At 40.6% G+C, this 12,411-nt stretch overlaps 1 pseudogene; it reads left to right on the top strand.

Moving 5' to 3' along the window:
• Positions 1 to 3,977: 3,977 nt before the first annotated feature.
• On the top strand, positions 3,978 to 4,914 carry LOC103117136 (olfactory receptor 1361-like; annotated as a pseudogene).
• Positions 4,915 to 12,411: the final 7,497 nt, after the last annotated feature.

Raw genomic sequence — 12,411 nt, 5'->3', positions numbered from 1 at the left:
TTAGTTATGTTCTTCACCACTACTTTTCCCTACTATTTGGATAATTAACACTGACATGTTGTCTACAGAGGTACAATGCCTATTTGCTAAGGTAAAATCATAAAGTTCTTAAACCTCTTAAGTTTTGATTTAGACAGGTCACATTTCCTTGGTTTAACATAAGTATTTCATTACCAGACATTTGACAAAAATGGAATAACTTTGGCCATTGTAATAGTGAAAATTAACAGGTGAAATTCATTGATGACCAAAAATAAAATAAAATAAAATAAATGAAAGAGTTTGGACTGTAGGTGAGTTCATTAAAGAATTAAACTGGGGGTCGGGCAGTAGCACAGTGGGTTAAATGCAGCACATGGTGCGCAGCGGGCTAAGCGTAAGGACAGGTGCAAGGATCCTGGTTCGAGTCCCCAGCTCCCCACCTGCAGGGGAGGTCGCTTTACAGTGGTGAAGCAGGTCTACAGGTGTCTTTCTCTCCACCTATCTGTCTTCCCCTCTACCTCTCCCCCTATTTGTCTTCCCCTCTTCTCTCAGTTTCTCTCTGTCCCATCCAACAACAACAGTGATGACAACAAGGACAGTAACAACAAAGGCAAAAAAATGGCCTACAGGAGCAGTGGATTCATAGTGCAAGCACACAGCCCCAGTTCTTCTTCTAGCGTTTGCCCTTCTTCCGTAGCCAGTCAACAGCGTCAGGTTGAAAGCTGTCAGGAGCTGCTTGTTGCTGACTTTGAAAGTGACTGGGATCCATGTGGATTCAGTCAGCTAGGAAGGATCGTCAGTTTCCCCAATGAATGGGTACTCACGGGATGCACCACGAGAAGGTTGATCCAATGCAACCCCAGTGATAACCCTGGAGGCAAAAGAACAAAAATTAAACTGAGGAGGCTGGAGGTGGAGGCACACCCAGTTACTGTGTTGGGCTGTGTTGTAGGAGCATCCTTTCACTGTCTTTACCTTTCTCCCCCTCCTACTCCTCTCTACCTCTTTATGTTTCTCACCCCCTATTAAATAAAGAAAAAGGGAAAACAAATGGCCACTGGGAGCAGTGAAGTCACAGTGTAGACACTGAGCCAGTGTGATAATCTGGCAGCAAAAAAGAAAAGCAAAGAAAGAAAAAAATTAAACTGAAAACTTCAATCCAGAAGAAACTCTAATGCAGGTGCCGTTATGTGTTGTGTGCCTATGAAGAGAGGCTTAAATTACTCATTACGGAATTCTGATAAAGTGGCAGTTAAATGGTAGTTCCTATGACATATGTGTTCTCTATGCACGAAGGACATTGAAAGATACTTTCTATTTACTCTGGTCACCTGTTGTTCTGGGAACTGGACTCGGACACCTTATATTCACTGTTCTTGACTGTATATTTTGATGGCTGGTGAAAATTAATTCACAGATCATTGAATCTCTGCTCCTTCACAGAGGCAGTAAGCTGGAACATGTGGCCTCTTCACAGGACCAGCTGAGCTGAAGTCCTCGCTCTGGGCTCAGATATATATGGGTGTCCATAAAGATGGCCTTCTCAGTTGCTTTGGCAGTGCACCGCTTTTTCAACAGTCTCTGTTCCTGCGCACAGAATGACACTGTCAATCTGCTCCATAACACTTGCCTCCAACAATAGCTTTACCAGAAACTTCTCTCTTACACACTCCCCATTATGATGAAGAGAAGATTAAATTGTTTATCTCAAAAGACGATTCAGCAATGCTAGACACCGCCTGTGCATGTACATGTGTGTATAGAGACACAGTGATATTCTAGTATGATCAGGATAAAAGGTCCACTGGAATAATGCTAAATACCCTTTACTCATACTGGTTAATTACCTATAATAAATCAATAAAACGGTTTAAGTCTATTTCACTATCAAGAGAGCAGAGTTTAGATTATTTTTATTATTGCTTTATATTGCCTTACAAAATTATAAGATAATAGGGATATAATTCCACACAGTTCCCACCCAGAGTTTAGATTTCATTTATTAAAATGAGATAAATTAGGCTATGTAATTTTTTTAAATTTGATATGACAGAGAGAAATTGAGAGGGGATGAGGGGGAGGGGAGTTCAGAAGAGAGCGGAGAGAAGAAAGGAAAATTCTTTTATTTGGGGAAAGGCAAAAACATGGTTCTGAATATGGACTCTGAGCACTGGTTCTGTGAACATAGCTCACCAATCACAGGCGGCCAGGCAGGTCACGGCCATGACGCCTCGCAGGCTGACCTGTGAGGCAGCACATCTCTAGCTCCCACTGCTCTTATACTCACACCTGTTTAGTTACTCTGCCTTAAAAAAGAACAGAGACACAGAACTCTGGTGGTGAGAGCGCTTTGGAATTACACCTATTATCTCATAATTTTGTAAATCATTATTAAATCACTAATAAAATTTAAAAATCTATATTCTACTCAGAAAATAGGACTAGAATAAAAATTTAAAAAACTATAGTGAATGCAATTTTAGCCTCAAAAATTACACAGGTATTCTAAAATAAATGACACAACTTATAAAGAATATCTAATTACATGATTGGAATGGACCTTTACAAATGGTGCATCCAAAAGGTGGTCAATATCCAAAATAGATGAACTCAACAATGTCAAAACCTTATTTTTATTAAAATGTATGGAAATACTAAATTTTGCTAAGAAGTGTCAACATTCACACCCATTGAAGTTGAATGGTTTTTTTTATGATGAGTGAAAATAGAAATGAGAAAGTGATATATTACTTCACACTAGTGAGAATGGCTATTACCAAAAAGATAACAGATAAGTACTGGTGAGGATGTGGACAAAAGGAAGCTTATTATACTGTTGCTGGGAGTCTGTTGGAGTAGCCATTATAGAAAACAGTATGAAGATTCCTTTAAAAAATTGGAATAGGGAGTCGGGCAGTAGCGCAGCGGGTTAAGTGCACGTGGCACAAAACAAGGACCAGCATAAGGATCCCCGTTTGAGATCCTGGCTCCCCACCTTCAGGGAAGTTGCTTCACAGGCCGTCAAACTGGTCTGCAGGTTTCTATCTATCTCTTCCCCTCTCTGTCTTCCCCTCCTCTTTCCATTTCTCTCTGTCCTATCTAACAACATCAATAACAACAATAATAACTACAACAATAAAACAAGGGCAACAAAAGGGATAATAAATAAATATAAACAATTAAAAAATTGGACTAGAAATAGCCTATCATTCCACTATCCCATTTTTTATATTTACTCGAGGAACACATACACACACAAAGTAACTGAGCAACCCCCTTTTCACCATAGCATTATTCAGATTAGTAAGGATTTGGAAATGACTTAAGTTTCCATTGACAAAAGACTGGGTAAAGTAGTTGTGATGTATACACAATGCAATACTATTCAGCTATAAACATATTAAATCCTATCATTTAGAAAATCATAGAAGAACCTAGAGCGTATTAAGCTAAGTGAAATGAGTCAGACGAAGAATGAAAAATGCCCTATTAATTCACTCATATTTGGATAACAGAGAAAATGAATAGATTGATTAAGATAACAATAGAATTTTGGACTATAAGACCAATTTGTGATTACCAGACGGGGAGTGAGAGGAACAAAAGGTCTGGGAAAAAAGGTGCAAATAAGGACAGAGGGGATCTATATGTTGATGTCCAGTGATGCATACCTGAAATGTTTACAATGGAATAATGAAATATTTCTTCAAGTATAAATAAGATCTCGAAGAAAAGCAGTAGTTTCTGAAAGGGAAATGTTAAGGAGAATAATCAGCTACAGGGATTTCAATTGTTTGATGGATAAAAACTAGACTTTTGGTGGCAAACAATGCATATATACAAGTGTTAATATGCAACACTGTGCACTTGAAACTCAGGTATATTATAAAAGAATCTAATTTTGATAAACAAATTATTCAATAATGCTCAACAAAGCAAAAAAAACTTTTCCAAACACAAAAAATGTGCCCAAATGAGATCTTATCCCTGCAGGTATGGACAAAGTCAACCAGACTACAGTCACAGAATTCCTTCTCCTGGGACACTCTGGGAAGTCAGAGCAAGAAGAGATTCTCTTTGGGCTGTTCTTCTGTATCTACCTGGTCACCATCATTGGGAACTCTCTCATCATCCTGGCCATCAGATGGGACAGCCGCCTCCATACCCCCATGTACTTCTTCTTGGCCAACCTCTCCTGTGTGGACATTTGTGCTTCATCAGTCACAGTCCCTAAGATGCTGGTGAATCACATGATGGGAAGCAAGTCCATCTCCTTCGTGGGATGCATGACCCAGATCTACTTTTTCATCACCTTTGTCAACATGGATGGCTTCCTCCTGAGTGTCATGGCCTATGACCGCTATGTTGCCATCAGTTCCCCACTGCACTACACCATGATCATGAGGCCCAAGCTCTGTCTTCTTCTGCTGGCTGTCTCCTGGGTTGTCACCAATCTGCATGCCCTCATACACATTCTTTTCATGGTCCAGCTGTTATTTTGTTCCAGCAATGCTCTGCACCACTTTTTTTGTGATCCTTACCCTATGCTACTGCTCTCCTGTTCTGATATCTTTATTAATATCCTGATTTTATTCACTGTGGGTGCAATGGTATTTCTGACACCCTTTACATGTATCATAGTCTCCTATGTTTACATCTTCTCTAATGTCCTGAAACTGCCATCTGCCCAGGGAATAAGGAAAGCCATGCCCACATGTGGGTCCCACATCACAGTGGTCAGTCTCCCTGTTCTATGGGGCAATCCTGGGGGTCTATATGCATCCTTCATCTTCCTTGTACACAGTAAAAGACACGGTGGCCACTGTGATCTTCACAGTGTTGACTCCCATGGTGAATCCCTTCACCTATAGCCTGAGAAATCGTGACATGAAGGGAGCATTAAGGAAACTTATTTCCCGATCCCAGAACTAGAAAATGTTAGAGCTGATACTACTCTCAGAAATCATATATTTTCCTTCCTTCCTTCCTTCCTTCCTTCCTTCCTTCCTTCCTTCCTTCTTCCTTCCTTCCTTCTTCCTCCCTTTCTTTCTTTCTTTTCCTTCTTTCCAATCAGTTATTTATTCAATATGAAAGGAAGACTTTGATGAAGACACAAACATGCATTTCTCTCACATGAATAGTCAGTAAACAGCCCAAATAGATGAAACTTTTGATATGTGTATTAAAAAGATGTTGTGAGAGCGCCCCCCTTTTTTTCTTTATACAAACAGAGAAACTTAGCTCTATATAGGTGAGGAATTGCTCATAACTGTTTAACTAATGATGGGGAGCAATGACTATAATTTAAAATACAAGATGGGGAGAGGTGCTCATAAGTCACAAAGTGATGGAATTACTATTTAATATATGTATATATATATATATCTGATTAGAAAACACACAGACACACACAAACACACACAGTACACTGAAGGTAGACATAAACTGGATCTATTTTGAAAGAGGTCTAGGACCATTTGAGATAGTGGGCACCATAACGATCTGGAATTTAGAGCTGGCTCTCCTTAGGGTGAACTTCTAAGTACAGCTTCACACGAACATGCTAAAATTACCCCCAAATCACCGAGTTATAATGGCTATATTACTGATAATAGAAAGAATGACCCTATCCATTCTCAGGGCATTCTGTCATCTCTGAATCAGGAACTGTTTTCTGTTACCAGATCAACTTCTCAGAATTGTACTCTCATATCACTCCTCTCCCTAACTTCCTATCTTTTTGGTGATCTGTCTCTCAAAATGGGTACCAAGTCTTAGTATTAGTAATGAGTATCAGGAAACTTTGTTTCTCATTGTACCCCAATTATCCCTTCAGTTTAGGTGGGCCAAGAAAAGTAGACAGGGGTTCCCCCAAGCAAATATGTATGAACTTTTTGAGCACCACAGGAACATGAATCCATGAATGACTGGTAAAGGGTTGGATGGAAGCCGGGACTTCTGAGTACAAGTCCAGAGTTCATTCTACTCTATGGAGCAAATGTCCAAGACGCTAAATCTCTTCTCCTACACTGCATTTGAGGCTGAGACAACATGGCTGGTTTATACCATTTCTTTTCTGCAGTCAAGAAAGAATTCCCTAAAACTGCATTGATCATTCTTCAACACACATCTCCTCACTCATCTCCTCACTTTCTTTTATTATTATTATTTTCTTTATTTATTGGATAGAGACAGCCAGAAATCAAGAGGGAAGGGGGTGATAGAGAGGGAGAGAGACAGAGAGACACCTGCAGCCCTGCTTCACCATTCATGAAGTTTTCCCCCTGCAGGTGGAAGCTGAGGGCTTGAACCCGGGTCCTTGTGCATTGTAACACATGCGCTTAACCAGGTGCGCTACCACTCAGCCCCCTCACTTGCTTTCTTAATCTCCTCATTCTTGTGGTTACGTAATACTCATCATCCCACCTACTAGTAATTCCTTTCTGGGTCTACACACTAAGTAGCCTTTACCTTCAGCACAGAAGCAGTCATATGGTGGCTCTGACTTTGTCTCGTCTCCCTCTGCACAGGCTTATCTATCCCACATATGGGAAGCATGTGTAGGATGCACCAACTGTATTCTGTCAGGATGTGTAGGAAGCACTGATTGTATTATGTCAGGCAACCATTATAGAAAATGCTGAGCCCATGTCCAGTGGAGAAGCAATTTCAGAAGCCAGACCTTCTACTTTCTGCACCCCCATAATGATCTTGGGTCCATACTCCCAAAGGGATAAAGAATAGGAAAGCTTCCAATGTAGGGGGTGGGATATGGAACTCTAGTGGTGGGAATTGTACCCCTCTTATTCTATGGTCTTGTCAATAATTATTAAACCAATAATAATAATAAAAAAGAAAATACTGAAAAGGTTAAAATAAATGAAACCGTTATCTTCAAGCACAAACCCTAAGTAATATGACCTCGAGCTATATTATATACAACTTTTTTCTCATCAACTTATATATTTATCTGTTTAATGATTTGTCTCCCCCAATTCATTCTATCTTTTTTGCTGAAAGACTTCCCTAACTTTTTAAAAACATAATAATTATTCTATTCCTTAACTCCTTTACTAACCATACTGCACAGAAATGCATCAAAGACAAAGCATGTTCTCCTTATCCTGTAGTACAAGAATTCCCAGGAGAGGATAGATACATCAGTGCCAGTGGCAACCTGTTTACTTGGGATAAACTTGATATATTCTTTTGAACTCTGAGTTGTATTTTCAAAGTGTTTCAGCAAAAATTTCCGAGATGTCATAACATTGACCACTGTTGACAATTTTAATGGTAGAAGGCACATTTTGGACTCTTCAGATTCTTCTGTGAAGTATCTACATATATATATCTCATCCTTATGTTACACACTAATTTGAGTAAGCACAAAAGAAAACACATGGACATATATCTAACAGTTTTCATTGGAGCTATTGCTATCTTGAATTGAAGATTATAGGGTAGAGGTAGATAGTATAATGGTTATGCAAAGAGACTCTCATGCCTGAGGCTCCAGAGTCTCAGGTTCAATCTCCCGCACCACCATAAGCCAGAGCTGAGCAGGGCTCTGGTTAAAAAAATTATATATTAAACAAGTCTGAGTGAAAGTATGAAGTGAGCATTCCTAGAACAGTGAAATCAGATGAGTAAAACTCAACTCTAGGGGACTAGAATATTAATAGTTACTCCAACAAGGAAAGACTTCCCTGGATTCTGGGACCCTAAGAGGCAGCAGAATTGAACAAAAAACACCATGCTTTGAAGCATAGCTTTCTGCTCCTTTAACTCCCACCCCAAAGCTGGTTGTGAGAAGGACTATGAGGATAGAGGAACACCAGTGAACTTACTAGATGGTACACAGCCACAGGGAAAATCACCCCTCTCCAGGGAATTCCCAAGAATTAATCTCAGGCAGAAATCATCATTCACCACTTCCAAAAGGCCTGCTTCAAAGGGGAGGTCTCAGAAAGTGGCAGTATGGGCTGATGAGAAAGAGGAGAGGCCTAGTGTGAGAGGTTTGGTCTTTTCTGCCTTTTAATCACTGCTCCCTGTTGTACTTCTCAAGACATGAGGGGCATCCAGAGTGGCTCAGAATTGACTATACTCCAGGATCCTAGGAAACATCAGCCTTTGTTGTGGTTTCCATTGATGTACTTTCAGGAAAAGACCTTGTCATAAACCGACTGGTTCACAATCAAGGGAAGTCACTCTTTCCTCAGAAATAGAGGCAGTGCCAGTCCATCAGAGTGCTGCTCAGGAAATCAGGATTGACTTTGTAATTCTCTAGCATCTGAGTAGTAGAGACCAGACTGTGTGAGGAGCTTCCTTTTTGGAGCCTGGGAACTCCTAGGAGGCACCATCTCCACTTCCACATGGACAATTTCTATCTAGCATTGGTTAACCAATAGAAAATAATTCTAGGGAGTTGGGTGGTAGTGCAGCAGGTTAAGTGCACATGGCGCCAAGTGTAAGGATGCTGGTTCAAGCCCCTGGCTCCCCACCTGCAGGGGAGTTGCTTCACAGGCCACAAGTGGTGAAGCAGGTCTGCAGGTGTTTTTCTTTCTCTCCTCCTCTCTGTCTTCCCCTCCTCTCTCTCCATTTCTCTCTGTCCTATCTAACAACCACATCAGTAACAACAATAATAACCACAACAATAGAAAACAAGAACAACAAAAGGGAAAATATATAAAGTTTTTTTAAAAAAGAAGATAATTCTTTGCAAGTCAGTTATGACAACTTGGGGAGACAGGCTGGACTGAATCAGTGAATACTGAAATTCCTCTTCCCAGAACATGCTCCCTGTGACTGCTCTCCCCACAGAAGCAGGAAGTGCTCTGTGACATGGACACTGTACATACTTTCTAGAGCCATGGAGTCACTCCCATCCAACTTGTGCTTTTTAAGTATCTGCTCCTTACATGAGAGTTAAGCACTGTCTCTTGTGAGCTGTGTCTCTCTGCTCTTCCAAGGATGCCACAACCTCCCAGAGAGAGTTACCCCCTAGTTGGAGCATCTATCTTGTCCCTGTGTTGATGGAAGACGTTAAGCATTAGCTGCACCAGTTGGTCTTCATCAGGTTACTTTCCTCTGGATCTTGACCTTGCTCACATGAATTATTACAAGTTGGTTCTGTCTAACTGATGAGCTGTGACTTCTGATCAATTTAGTTGTCCAGAATAAGTTTTCACATGTACCCATACAGAGGTACTCAAGGTATGTAAAAGTACTGTCAAACTCATTTTCAAAATGCACCAATTTATTTGCTTGAATCTTCTAATCAGACAGAAATACCAAATTCACTTCATAATACTAGTCAACAACTATAGGTTAGGGGTCATCTTGATTCTTATTTATTTGTTTTGTTTAATTGCCAGTAGGATTATCACCGAGGCTCAGTGCCTGCATGATGAATCCTCTGCTCCTGGTGGCCATTTTTTCCTCTTCCTGCCTCCCTTTACTTGCTGATACAGAGAGAAATTGAGAGGGAAGGGAGAAATAAAGAGGGAAGGAAGTGATAGAGAGGAATAGAGACTTGGAGCACTGCTTCACCACTTGGGGACTGGTGGTTAATGGGTATAATTTCTCATCTCTCTGTCTTAGGTATCTGCAACCCCCCCCCCCCAACTTACTTGCTTCACCACCATCATGCACCAGAAGCCCAATACTCTCCCTACCCCATCCTATGGCCTTCTTCCCCAGAGTCCTTTGCTTTGGTGCAACACACCAAAACCAGTCCAAGTTTTACTCAGTGTCTTCTTTTTCTGTCCTTTTTTCTTAAGTGTCACCATGTTTTTTCACTCTGATAAAGACGTTGGAATCAGTGGCTTCAGTCACACGAGGACTGGTCTGACTTGTACACATCTGAGAGCTACACCATAGGACTACAGTTCACCCCCATCACCACCACCTGGACAGAGACGGAAGCAAGCACTGGGGACCCACATGGGTACCAGAGAAGAGGAGGGTGGGCAGATGCACAGGCTCCATTGTGACACAAGTAAGAAACTTCCAGACCACCTGACCTCTCATGCACTTGGAAGAGTACCAAACAACAGCAGCAGGATAAGCAAAAAGGAAGGAGCAGCTGGTCCACTGGTTGGACACAGAGCTGATGGGGACTGACCACTGGTTTCAGGGGTCTGCTACGAAATATCCACAGAAGCTCAGGGTGACCTTGATACCATAGGGGGGAACCTTTTCAAAGATGTTGGAGCCTATTGCTTGGAGGTGGGGTGGGGAGGGAGCCCTGAGCAACCCACCAAGAACACCAGCAAAGCTGACTCAGGACAGCACAAGCTCACTGCTATTTGAAACATAGACTGGAGTTTGAACAGTGATTCTGTGCTGCCATCTAAGGGGGAATGTTGGAAATGCAGACTAGGAGGGCGGAGAGGAAGAAAAGCTTTGCTAAAAGGATCACGGAATCAGAATACTTGAGAGGCTATAGGAATAATGACTGTTGTGTATTTTGAACATTCAAACCAGAAAGGACAACTTTATTCTACTGTAACCAGTATAGGATTGGGCTCTGAGATTTGAAAAAGTCCTAACTTTGCTAGCTGACCAATGTGGAGGTATAGGGGAAGTTCAGCTTGAGACTTCTTTCCCTCCTCTATAATATGGGACAGCACCAAGAATGTCACTGTAATGAATGCTCTAGATGTTGATAATGGAGGAAACTGTGCATTTGGGAGGGCAGGAGGTGTATGGGAGATATTTGCTTTCTGCTTAGTTTCATGGTGAACGTAACACATCTAAAATCTATTAAAAAAACTGTGGTAAAACTGGTTTGGAAAGAAGGTAAAATGTCTCATTTAAACATACTTTACTTGGGGCTGGGTGGCTGAGTGCACATGTTACTATGCTCAGGGACATAGGTTCAAGCCCCTGCTCCCCACCTGCAGGGAGGAAGCTTCATGAAGGGTGAAGCTGGTCTGCAGGTGTCTCTCTTTCTCTTTCCTTCTGTCTCCCCTTCCCCTCTCAATTCCTGTATGCCCTATCTAATAAAAATAGAAAGAAAAAAAAGGGAAAAAATGGATGCTGGGATGGGTGGATTTGTAGTTCTGGCATCAAGCTCCAGCAATAACCTGGTGGCAATAAAAAATAAAATAAAGGGCAGGGTAGCTAGTATAATAGTTATGCAAAGAGACTCTCATGCCTGAGGCTCCTAAGTCCCAAGTTCAATCCCCTACACCACCATAAGGCAGAGCTGAGCAGTGCTCTGGTAAAATAAATACATGTAAAATGTACTACACTTGAGGTAACCTAAAAGAGACATTTGTTAAGAGGCTGAAAGCAATACTGTACTGTGGTTTGATGTGTTAATATTACCAATTAACACTGTTTGGTGAGCTAACTGTTGTTACACCATTATTTATCAATAGTACAAAATTACAATCAATATTATACTAGAAAAGTACTTTCATCAAAATGATCACAATTATTTAAAGAGTAAATGGGATGTTAATGACCCATAAAAGTCTAGTGGTCACATGTAGACTAGTCAGTAAGTCATTTCCTTTACTCTGTTAAGAAATTAGCTCACTTGGTACTATTCTACAGTTTTGCAAGATATTGCCATTGGAAAAACTGGATAGAATATACACAGGATTTCTCTGTGTCATTTTTCTTACAACTGCATGTGAATCAACAAGTATATCAAAATAAGACTTAATTTACATAACCAAAGAATGAGAGATGGATCATAGGTAATAAGTTAATCACATTCTTTATCTTTCTCTGTAAAAAAAATCTGACCTTGGGTTAGCAAACTAGCTCTGTTCCCCTGACAACCAACCAAGAAATATGTAAGTCTGTTCCTAAGCAATCTTATTTATGGTTCTGATTGCCTTGGTAACCTGCTAAAATGATCCACTGGATGCATTACTAGCAATATCACTTATAATTTAAAAAAAAAAAAGGATTCCTGATGGGTAAACAGTATCTGGACTGCAACCTTGGAGATCAAGTTATGCTCATAGGTTTTTACAAGGGATATTGGGTCTGGTAAGGCCAACAGCTTCAAAGCCAGAGTGCTTCTTTGTGTCTGAGCAATCACCGGAAACATCACACAAAACAGTAGAATAATTGTTCTGAAAAAGTCACTCCTACTGAAGGCAAATATCTGACACAGGCAGCTGGTATTTATTCCAAACATAAATAATACAATATAATAGTATCAAGTCATTGAAATTAGGGCTGCCAAGTCTTTTGTCAAAAGAAAATGAAGGCCCCAGAATTACACCCACACACATCTTTTTAAAAAATATGTATTTATTTCCTTTTGTTGACCTTGTTGTTTTATTGCTGTAGTTATTATTATTGTTATTGATGTAGTTGTTGTTGGATAGGACAGAGAAATGGAGAGAGGAGGGAAAGACAGAGAGGGGGAGAGAAAGATACCTTCAGACCTGCTTTACCACCTGTGAA

Source organism: Erinaceus europaeus, chromosome 9 (assembly GCF_950295315.1).
Source record: "Erinaceus europaeus chromosome 9, mEriEur2.1, whole genome shotgun sequence".
NCBI lineage: Eukaryota > Metazoa > Chordata > Mammalia > Eulipotyphla > Erinaceidae > Erinaceus > Erinaceus europaeus.
Note: the sequence above shows the minus strand (reverse complement) of the source record. Positions and strands in the feature narration are given on the sequence as shown.